Source organism: Gorilla gorilla, chromosome 14 (assembly GCF_029281585.2).
Source record: "Gorilla gorilla gorilla isolate KB3781 chromosome 14, NHGRI_mGorGor1-v2.1_pri, whole genome shotgun sequence".
NCBI classification, from domain to species: domain Eukaryota; kingdom Metazoa; phylum Chordata; class Mammalia; order Primates; family Hominidae; genus Gorilla; species Gorilla gorilla.
The window spans coordinates 38,787,450-38,799,220 of record NC_073238.2 but is presented as its reverse complement, the minus strand read 5'-3'; the positions used below and the strand labels follow the sequence as shown (position 1 = coordinate 38,799,220).

Here is an 11,771-nt window from a genome sequence, read left to right as displayed (position 1 = left end):
GAGTCTATACAGCAAAGGGATTATCACATCCACTACATTCTAGAATGCCTGACCGGTGATGAATGATGTTGAATAGATAGTAAAGGATTTCTAGCTTGAATCTTTGTTGTAATAAGAGCAGAACAATACCATAATAGTTGTCACACCTGTATTTTTGCTTTCTTCAAAAATAGCAATAATTATATAGTAGTTGGATGGTTCTTCAAGCATTCTATAGGTTTTTATTACACATTTTTTTAGATGGGATGACTCTATCACCCAGGCTGGAGGGCAGTGGCACAATTATAACTCACTGTAGCCTCAACCTCCAGGTCTCAAGTGTTCCTCCTGCCTCAGCCTCCTAGGTAGCTGAGATGACAGGCACATGCCACCATACCTGGCTAATTTTTGTATTTTTTGTAGAGATGGGTTTTCACCATGTTGCCCAGACTGGCCTTGAACTCCTTGGCTCAAGCAATCCACCTGCCTCAGCCTCCCAAAGTGCTAGGATTACAGGCATGAGTCACTGTGCCTGGCCTATCATTTCTTGGAGGAGAGTTTTGACAGATATAGAATTCATGGTTGCCGGTTTGTTTGTTTTCTTTCAGCACTTTATATCATCCCACTGCCTTCTGGCTCCCATGGTAATAGATTGGCTGTTAATCTTATGCAAGTTCCTTTGTATGTAGTGATCATTTCTGTCTAGCTGCTTTTAAGCTTCTGTCTTTGGCTTTCAACAGTTTGATTATTAATATAACTCTATTGTGGACTTTTTGAGTTTATCATACTTGAAGTTCATGGAGCTTCTCTGAAGTGTTACATTATGTATTTTAACAAATTGGGGACTTTGGAGCCACTGTTTCTTCAGATACTCTTCCTGCCACCTTCACCCTCATCTTTCTTTCTGGGACCCCCGTTATGCATATGCTGATACACTTGATGGTGTCCACAAATCTTTTGGACTTTGATCTTCATTCTTCTACTTTCTGCTCCTCAGACTTAATAATTTCAATAGTTTTATCTTCGAGTTTGCTCATTCCTTCTCTTACCTGCTCAAATCTACTCTGGAGCATCACTTGTGAATTTTTCACTTAAGTTATTGTATTTTTTTCTTTTTCTTTTCTTCTTTTTTTTTTTGAGACAAGATATTGCTCTGTCACCCAGGCTGGAGTGCAGGAGTGTGATCTTAGCTCACTGCAGCCATGAACTCCTTGGCTCAAGTGATCCTCCTGCCTTAGCCTCCTGAGTAGCTAGGGCCACCAGCATGCACCACCATGTCCGGTTAATTTTGTAATTTTTTTGTAGAGAGGGGATCTCCCTATGTTGCCAAAGGCAAACTCTTGGCCTCAAGCGATCCTCCCGCCTTGGCCTCCCAAGACACTAGGATTACAGGCATGAACCACCATGCCTGGTCCTATTGTACTTTTTAACTACACAATTTCTTTTTGGTTCTTTTCAGTTCCAAAATTTGTTTGGTTCCTTTTATAATTTCTATCTCTTTATTAATATTCCTTATTTGTTTTTTAAATAATTTCAACTTTTATTTTAGATTCAGAGGGTACATGTGCAGGTTTGTTACCTACATATAATTCGTGGTGCTGAGGTTTGGGGTATGATTGAGCCCCTCACCCAGGTACTGAGCATAGTACGCAATAATTTTTCAACCCTTGCCCCTCCCCCTCCCTCCCTGTCTAGTAGTCCCCAGTGTCTATTGTTGCCATCTTTATATCCATGAGTACCCAGTGTTTAGCTCCCACTTACAAATTAGAACATGTGGTATTTGGTTTTCTGTTCCTTCATTAATTCACTTAGGACAATGGCCTCCAGTTGCATTCGCGTTGCTGTGAAGGACATGATTCCATTCATTCTTTTTATGGCTTCGTAGTATTCCATGGTGCAAATGTACCACATTTTCTTTATCCAGTCCATTGTCGATGAGCACCTAAGTTCATTCCATGTCTTTCCTATTGTGAAGCGTGCTGTGACGAACATACTAGTGCATGTGTCTTTTTGGTAGAATGAGTTCTCTTGTTTTGAATGTGTACCCAGTAATGGGATAGCTGGGTTGAATAGCAGTTCTGTTTTCAGCACTTTGAGAGCTTCAAACTGTTTCCCACAGTGGTTCAACTAATTTACATTCCCACTGACAGTGTATAAGCATTTCCTTTTCAATAAAGCCTTGCCAGCATCTGTTGTTCCTTGACTTTTTAATAATAACCATTCTGACCGGTGTAAGATGGTATCTCATTGCAGTTTTAATTTGCACTTTTCTGATAATTAGTTATGCTGGGCTTTTTTTCATGCTTGTTGACCATTTGCACATCTTCTATTGCATATTCTCTATTTATTGAGACTTTGTTCTCCTGGTTGTTTCTTTCAGTTATTTTTCTATGTTTCCTTTCACTTTTTGTCCATGTTTAAGGCAGTTTATTTGAAGTATTTGTCTAATAATTCCTATGTCTGTGCTTCCTCAGCTCAGGGACAATTTCTGTTCATTTCTTTTTTCCTTCGAATTGGCCATTTTTTCGCCTTTTTTTTTTGCATGCCTCATAATTTTTTGTTGAAGATTGGACATTTTGAGCATTACGATGTGGTAACTCTAGGAATCAGTCTCTCTCCTCCCCCAGAATCTCTTGTTGTTTCTTAGACAACCCTATAGAGTAGGTTGTAATGATGAAACTTGGTAAATTTCCTTGTCCCCAGCCCCCTTGGTAATAAATTGTGGAGTCAGGATTCAACCCCATACCCTTTCCACTGTATTCTCTACTCTATCCTTTCTATTCTCATTTTATTCAGTATCCTAAAAATTTGAATCTTCCCCATTGCTTTATTCCCATTTCAGTGAATCTCAGATCTGTATCTCCAGCCCCCTGCCTCTCTTGAATGGCAGATAAATATATTTCCAACTAGTTACAAACACTGTCACGAATTTCAAACGCAGGAAGGCTTAAAGTAAATTTATTATCTCACTCTCCTGTTTCCACGAACTTTCCCGAAATTTTCTTCTTTCCCGGCCTTGTGAATCCCTTCCATTTCTCAGTTAAAGGACAGCACCATCCACCCACCTCTCTCAAAGCCGAGCTTTGTATTAATCCTCATTGACCAAATCCCTCCTGAAATATGAAACTGAAAGCCCTGAACCCTCCGGCTGATCTTGGAAGAGAAACCCCGCCAGAGGCCGGGGACCGCTCCCCACCTGGCGGACCCGATTCCGGGCGCGTTCCGGCTATCGTCCGTGCTTGGGACGCTGCGCCCGCCTGGTGCGGGGCGGGGTTCCGGCGCAGTGGCGCCCGCCCAGCCCCGGGGGCAGGGAGAGCTTAGATTACGGAAGTACCGCGAGCGAGGAGCGCGGAATCGGGGAGCGTCCGGAGCTAGCTGGATCCTCTAGGCAGGTGCGTGGGCGCTGCGGGGTGGGGGGCTGCCAAAGGTCCCTGTAGTCCTAGCCAGGAAGTGGCCCGCGTACTACTTTTCTGCCAGTGGCTGCACCCTTGCCCTGCGCGGCGTTGGCGCTGTGGGCCTGACGGCACTGCTAGGCTCGGGAGTGGACTAGCTAGTGCAGCCAGCGCCCTCGGGGAGGGATATTGCGGTCGTTCCGCTCTGCCCCGCGGCGCAGCCCTGGTGACGAGAAACCGGGTGCGGTGGGGGGCGCCCACCGGAGCCGACAGTCACACCAAGTCTCCGCACCCCGTGCGGTGCGGTTCGCAGTAGAATGCGTTGTTTCTTGTTTCCAGTATGCCAAACGGCCTTCTTTCCTAAAGTTAGGTTTCGAATTGTGCAAAAAGTAAGGTGGTTTGGTGAGTAATCAGGAAGTACTATCTGACCTCGTGAGTCATTGGGAACACCGTGATAGAAACAATGTGTTTGTTGAGGTCCGAAGTTGAAAACCTCTAACTCAGTTAAGTAATTCCTGCTAGGAGGGCCGAATGGTTCACCCAGGGATCGAGTTGGTAGATCACAGGTTCTAGAAAACTAAGGCGCTGCTAAATATTCAAGCCCAAGCACTTTCAATTCTGGACTGCTGAATGACAACAATTATATGACAATATCCAAGCATAGTGCTATGATAAAGGGGAAGTTCGCTCTGAGATGTGCGTGTCATTACATCTGACTTTTATCATTTATTAAGTAAACATTAGGTCTTGTTTGTGTGCGTAGAGCTACTGTATATCATGTAGGAGTGAAATAAAAGTAGTACCTTTGTTGTTTAAGGGTTTAATAAACCCATTAGGGAGGTGCATTACTGATGCCATTTGAGTCCAAAATGCAAATAGTGTCAGAAGGCTTTTCTGTAATCCTGGGCTTTAATGGATACGTGAGAGTTTTTAGTAAGCAAGCTTTTATTGAATGCCCACTGTATATCAAAAGTGATCTTAGCATGTGGTGACTCACACACTTCGGAAGGCGGAGGCTGTAGAATCAAGACTGCCCAGAAAGGGACTCCTCAGGGTTTTCCGAGAGGAGGAAAAGCCAGTGGTAAAGACGAAGACCTGTGAAGCAGGAAGCCACTTGATTCCACCTACACCAATGGTTTATGGAGCAGCCAAGAGTTTGTGAGGAGGCGCGCTGAGGGTTTCTTAGGAATCGGGGCTGTTCCCTGCTGTCTTTGGGTGGAAGACACTCTGTGAATGTTATTTGGGGAAGAAGCCGGGAAGGGGGACAGGCTGGAGTGACTGTGCAGATTTGCCTTAGAGAATAACCAGCCCCTAGCCCAGTGTCCGCCACATCTCATATGTACGTAATCAGCGCTGATGAAAACATGAACTAACTCTGTGTTTAGAGAACACTTTGAAACAAGGAAGAACCGGTGGCGCATGTCGGTTAGGCGCTGTTAACCCAGAAGAGGGCTGGCATTTTACGGAGACTAGAGATGAATCTGTGGAAAGAGAGAAGTCAAGACCTGACTTGAGATTTCACGAAACCCAAAGTGCGCCTTTCCATACCTCCCACGCAGCCGCAGGTGCTAAGAACAGACCGCAGATTTATGTTTAAAATGTTTTTACTCTGGGCCGGGCGTGGCAGCTCACACCTGTAACCCCAGCACTCTGGGAGGCTGAGGCAGGAGGATCGCTTGAGCCCAGGAGTTTGTGACCAGCCTTGGCAACATAGTAATACCCTGTCTCTACCAAAATTAGCTGGGCATGGTGGTGCAGGCCTGTGGTCCCAGCTACTAAGGAGGCCGGGGTGAAAGGATTGCTGGGAGGGAGGTCGAGGTTGCAGTGAGCTGTGATAGTGACCACACCACTGCACTCCAGCTTGGGAGACAGAGCCAGACCCTGTCTCAAATAAAATAAAATGTTTATACTTTGATTTCACAACTATGTGTATGTACTTAATGCCACTGAACTGTACACTTAAAATGGTTAAGATGGTAAATTTTATCTTCTGCATATTTTACCACAATTTTTAAAAGGCTAAAAAATGTTTATACTCCTTGATTCAGTAATTCCATTTCTGGCCATCAACTCTAGGGAAACTATGACAGAGATGTGGCAAAAAAATATATGTACAAGCATTTTAATTAAAGTGTATTTCTAATAGTGAACACTTTTAAGTAACCAAATATCTGATGACTTGGGGAAGGATGAAATAAACGCAAAGCTTATGTAACCACTAAAAACACCTTCAAAGAATATTTAGTGACATGGGGAGGATATCACTAAAAGCTAAATAAGCTGTGAAAGTGAAAGTCCTATTTAAAAAGTAAAGAGCAACTGGCTATAACATTAAATATAGAATATTAATAATTTAGAAAATACAATGATACAAGAAAGAATAATACCAAAAAAATTAAAATATCAACAGTGGGGGCTAGGTGTGGTGGCTCATGCCTGTAATCCTAGCACTTTGGGAGGCAGAGGTGGGCAGATCACTTGAGCTCAGGAATTCGAGACCAGCCTGGCCAACATGGTGAAACCCCGTCTCTACTAAAAATACAAAAATTAGCTGGGCGTGGTGGTGCGTGCCTGTAGTCCCAGCTACTTGGAGGCTGAGGCACGAGAATTACTTGAACCTGGGAGGCAGAAGGTTGCAGTGAGCTGAGATCGTGCCACTGCACTCCAGCCTGGGTGACAGAGCGAGACTGGCTCAAAAAACAAACAAATAAAAATCAACAGTGGGGTTATTTCTGGATGGAGGGATCAGGTGCTTTTTTAAAAATAACTTTATTGACCCATAATATGTATGTAACTATTATGTATCCAAAAATTACTATTTAAAAATGTATTGGGGTACAATTTACATACATTAAATTCATTCATTTTAATTGTACAATTTAATAATTTTTCTCTTTTTTTTTTTTTGAGATAGGGTCTCTTGTCACCCAGGCTGGAGTGCAGTGGCATGATCACAGCTCACTGCAGCCTTGACCTCCCAGGCTCAAGTGATCCTCCCACCTAAGTCTCCTGAGTAGCTGGGACCATAGGCATGTACCACCTTGCCCAGCTAAGTTTTGTATTTTTTGTAGAGATAAAGTTTCGCCATGTTGGCCAGGCTGCTCTCAAACTCCTGGGCTCAAGCGATTTGCTCCACTTGGTCTCCCAAAGTGCTAGGGTTACAGGCATGAGCCACATTGCCTGGCCCAATTCAATAATTTTTAATAATTTACCAAGTTGTGCACCATCACTGCAGTCTAGTTTTGAGCATTTCCATCATTTTAGGTGCTTTTTATTTTTTCTTCTTAGTGATTAACTTTTAACACAAAAAAATTGTTCAGACTTTGATTCAGTAATTCTAGTTGAGTATTATTTTCTAAGATGATTGTTGGAGATGGAAACAAGGATTTGCACATAAGGATGTTCATCATAGCTTTTTATGATACCAAAAATCAGAAATGATTTAATTTTCCAACAATAATTCATTTATGGTCCATATCTGATAGTCTCTATTAAAAATGTTTTCCAATAATATTTAATGACAAAATGCTAAAGATGCTGACTGATAACAGCGGGATAGGTAGTGTGATTTCAATTTTGATAAAAAATACAGTCTGTGGCTGGGCGCGGTGACTCATGCCTGTAATCCCAGCACTTAGGGAGGCCAAGGTGTGCAGATCACTTAAGGTTGGGAGTTCGAGACCAGCCTGGCCAACATGGTGAAACCCCGTCTCTACTAAAAATACAAAAAATAGCCAGGCATGGTGGCAGGCACCTATAATCCCAGCTACTCGGGAGGCTGATGCAGGAGAATCGTTTGAACCCGGGAGGCGGAGGGTGCCGTGAGCCGAGGTCTCACCACTGCACTTCCGCCTAAGTGACAAAAGCGAGACTCTCTCAAAAAACGAAGTGTTATAATAGACCTAGAAAAAAGCCCAGAAGAAAAATGCAAAACAAGATGCTAACATAGCCCTAGGTTTTGAGGTTTTTTTGTTCTTTTTTTTTCTGTTATACAATTCTGTATTTTTCAAATTTTCAACAGTGACCATGAGTCACTTTTCCAGGAAACACGTTTTAAACAGGTCAGAGGATTTAACACATCCAGGACCCATCTGAAGGTGGACTTGAGCAGCCACTCCATGTCAGCCAACCTTGGTCGGCATAAGTGGGGGTGCAATTATCACATAGAGGCTGTCCTGTAAATTATTAAAGAGTCATTAAAGGCTTTTAGTGTTTTTTTGTGTGTTGTTTTTAATTGTCAGAGATTACGACTAGCATAGATTAACCTAAATAGTGTGGTGTAATCTCTGTTATGGTACCCCTCATTTCATCCCTCCTGTCTATGCACAGATGCTAATTGAATGTGAGAGGCAGTCAACAAATGAAACTTTTACATGCTAATGTTATGGAAAGGCAGAATTACATCAAGAGACTTCAGTTTAACCGGACCTCAAAAGAAAGATTAAAAAATATGAATCCCTAAAACTTAAAGTATAATAAAAAAAATATGAATCCCTAATGTGTTCATTCATTGTGTCCTGGATGGGGGATACAGCATGGGGTGAGGAAGGGCTGGGGGTCCCAGAGATAAGAACTATAATATATAACAGCATGTGTCAAGACTTGGAGGACCACGCTGTGGGTTTCTTCCTCCTTTAGAAAAAGCCAGTGTGGCCAGGAGGGAATGAGATAGCTGTTGGCCTTGAACCATGATAAGCAATTTGTATTTTATTTGAAATGTAATTTAAAAACAACAAATTTCCTGAAGCTGCAGTGTGGAGAAGAGATTGAACACAGGCGCAACAGGAGTGGGAGCCAGTCAGGATGCGAGGGCATGGGCCAGGGTGGCAGCAGGAGGGACAAGTTCTATACATTGGGGCTATATATTGGGGGCTGTGATGGAAGAGATACAGCTGGCAGAAGGAGATGGGGGTGCAGGGAGTCAAGAATAGCACCCAGTGGTTGTCTCCAGCCAAGGGGGAGAGGGAGGCCTAGGCTGGGGACGTCGCACCTCTGTGGTGCCAAGGAGACCCAGAGGTGAGGTGTCAGGGAGGCAGTGGCATTGTGTCCTCAATTGAGAGCCCAGGGAATGGGTACCACCATCCAACACACACAGGGCAAAGGTACTGAAAGGGGACAGCGTGCCGGCAGCCCTTGCAGCCCTCGCTGGCTCTCGGCGCCCACTCTGGCTGCGCTTGAGGAGCCCTTCAGCCCACCGCTGCACTGTGGGAGCCCCTTTCTGAGCTGGCGAGGCCGGAGCCGGCTCCTTCAGCTTGCAGGCGCAGGACGGAACCGGGGCTGTGCGTGCCGCTTGCGGGCCAGCGCAAGTTCCGGTTGGGCGTGGGTTGGGCGGTCCCTGCACTCTGAGCAGCCCGCTGGCCCTGCCGGCCCCGGACAGTGAGGGGCTTAGCGCCCGGGCCAGCAGCAGCGGAGGGTGTGCCGGGTACCCCAGCAGTGCCGGCCCACCAGCGCTGTGCTAGATTTCTCGCGGAGCCTTAGCTGCCTCCCCGTGGGGCAGGACTGGGGACCTGCAGCCCGCCATGTCTGAGCTCTCCCGCCACAGTTGGCTCCTGCGCAGCACGAGCGTCCCCCAGGAGCGCGGCCAGCGCCCGGTCCCATCGACCACCCAAGGGCTGAGGAGTGCGGGTGCAAGGCACGGGACTGGCAGGCAGCTCCACCTGTGGCCCTGGCATGGGATCCACTGGGTGAAGCCAGCTGGGCTCCTGAGTCTAGTGGGGACTTGGAGAACTTTATGTCTAGCTAAGGGATTGTCAATACACCAATCAGCACTGTGTCTAGCTCAAGGTTTGTAAACACACCAATCAACACCCTGTGTCTAGCTCAAGGTTTGTAAATGCACCAATCAGTGCTCTGTGTCCAGCTAATCTAGTGGGGACCTGGAGAACTGGTGTCTAGCTCAGGGATTGTAAACACCAATCAGCACCCTGTCAAAGCAGTCCAATCAGCGTTCTGTAAAATGAACCAATCAGCAGGATGTGGGTGGGGCCACATAAGGGAATAAAAGCAGGCTGCCCCAGCTAGCAGTGGAAACCTGTTCGGGTCCTCTTCCACGCTGTGAAAGCTTTGTTTTTCACTCCTTGCAGTAAATTTTGTTACTGCTCATTGTTTGGATCCGCACTGCCTTTAAATCGCGGAGGTCTGCAGTTTCACTCCTGAAGCCAGCGACACCAGGAACCCACCAGTAGGAGTAAACAACTCCGGACAAACTCTGGATGCGCCGCCTTGAAGTACTGTAACGCTCACTGCGAGGGTCTGCGGCTTCATTCTTGGTGTCAGTGAGACCAAGGAAGGAACAAACTCCGGACGCGCCGACTTTAAGAACTGTAGCACTCACCACGAGGGTCCAGGCGGCTTCGTTTTTGAAGTCAGTGAGACCAAGAACCCACAAATTCCAGACACAGCACTGGGTAGGGCGGGGCCTCTGGCCTGTAGGAGTGGGAGGTAAAAGGGCAGGCAGAGTAAAGGAGAAACGGCGGAGCCCAATCGCGGTGCAGGGCGGTGGGCTTTCAGCAACTCAGCTTAGTCCCAAGACACGTGGGCCGCGGCAGAGAACCTGACCTGCCTGCCCAAACTAACAGGACCCGGAACCGCGATCCTCAAACTAATACAGGACTTGGGAACTGCTGTCGCCAAATGGCAGCTTACTTTGGGGGGAGCCTGTTAGACGTGACAAATACCAGTCTGGGCAACATAGCGAAACCCTGTCTTTACTAAAAATGAAAAAAATTAGCCTGGCATGGTGGCGCAGGCCTGTAATCCCAGCTACTCGGGAGGCTGAGGCAGGAGAATTGCTTGAACCCAGCGTTAGCACAAACTGCAACATTTTGTAAGCTGCCCGCTATTTTGCAGACTTTGGGCAAAGTGAAACATTTCTGGGGGGTTTAGGTGGTGAGAAACATCCTTCCTAACCACCTGACCGCAAGGCCAACAGAGGCTTATCTGAAGAAACTTCCCTCTCATGGTCTTCTTGGGCAAACGTCCAAGGAACACCATGATGACATCCACCTGAATAAGGGCCAGAACCCTTATTCGGGGTTACAAATCAATACAAATCATGGGAACATCTTATCGATATCTTGCAGGGCAACAAGCCATACTGCCCAGACCCCTCCCGCCCATACCTATAAGTACCCTTAGCCTGTAAGACTTAGCAGTGGGCTGTGGCATTAGGCTGGTCTCCTACTTCTGTAGGTTTTGTGCTGCACATAAAGCCGCATTTGCTGTCAAGCTCGCGCTCTCTGTAGCTCTGTCTCCTCTCTCTTTCTCCTCTGTGTGTGTATGTGTCTGTGTGTGTGTGTCTTTCTTTAACCCTCACCTTCCCTTCCCGGAAGGCAGAGATTGCAGTGGGCAGAGATTACAGTGAGCTGAGATCTGCTACTGCACTCCAGCCTGGGCGACAGAGTGAGACTCTGACTCAAAAAAAAAAAAAAAAAAAGTGGGGGTGTGCCAGGTGCGGTGGCTCATGCCTGTAATCCCACAATTTTGGGAGGCCAAGGTGGGGAGATCACTTGAGGTCAGGAGTTCAAGATCAGCCTGGCCAACATGGTAGAACCCCCGACTCTACTAAAAATACAAAAGTTAGCCAGGTGTCATGGTGGGCCCCTGTAATCTCAGCTACTTGGGAGACCGAGGCAGGAGAATCAATTGAATCCAGGAGGTGGAGGTTGCAGTAAGCCAAAATTGCACTAGTGCACTCCAGCGTGGGTGACAGAGCAAGATTGTCTCAAAAAAAAAAATTTTACAAAATGGAAATTAAACACAATTTTTCACCATGTATTAATTTATTGTTAAATACACATTTCGATGCAAAATTGAGAATGCGTTGTACAGTAAATTAATTAAATTAACCCAGGCTGGGTGTGGTGGCTCACACCTGTAATCACAGCACTTTGGGAGACTGGGTTTGAGCCCAGCCTGGTCAACATGGTGAAACCTTGTCTCTACTAAAAATATAAAAATTAGCCACGTGTGGTGGTGCGCGCATGTAGTCCCAGCTACTTGGGAGGCTGAGGCAGGGGAATCGCTTGAACCAGGGAGGCGGAGGTTGCAGTGAGCTGAGATCGCACCACTGCACTCCAGCTTGGGTGACAGAGTGAGATTCCGTCTCCAAAAAAAAAAAAAAAAAAAAAAAAAACCTAAATGCAGAATATATATGTGTATACACACACATACATATTCCATTTAAACATAGTTGTATATTTTTATTATCAGTTGTTCAGTTTTTCCCCAGAATGGCCTAATAGAAGTCCACATAAAGAGTCTTTTTGAATGCATAGAATTATATATTAAAGAAAACCATGGTTTCACTATCAAATAATGTTAATTTCTAATTTAGAAATAAATGGTTCCATGTTCTGGAGTCACACACTTGATCTGTAACTTAAATCTGTCATGTTTTTA

The 11,771-nt window shown here is 45.7% G+C and overlaps 1 protein-coding gene across 5 annotated transcripts in view; it reads left to right on the top strand.

The window, feature by feature from the left end:
- Positions 1 to 3,099: 3,099 nt before the first annotated feature.
- Positions 3,100 to 11,771, top strand: part of PARP4 (poly(ADP-ribose) polymerase family member 4) — a 92,989-nt gene continuing 84,317 nt past the window's right edge. For 2 of the 5 annotated variants that reach the window (XM_063697200.1, XM_063697198.1), the window contains exons 1-2: positions 3,281 to 3,371; positions 9,455 to 9,778. The gene's annotated coding sequence lies outside the window, so the exon portion shown is untranslated. Of the gene's footprint in view, positions 3,372 to 9,454; positions 9,779 to 11,771 lie in introns of all 5 variants that reach the window. The other 3 variants (XM_063697197.1, XM_031001320.3, XM_063697199.1) reach the window with 3 other exon arrangements.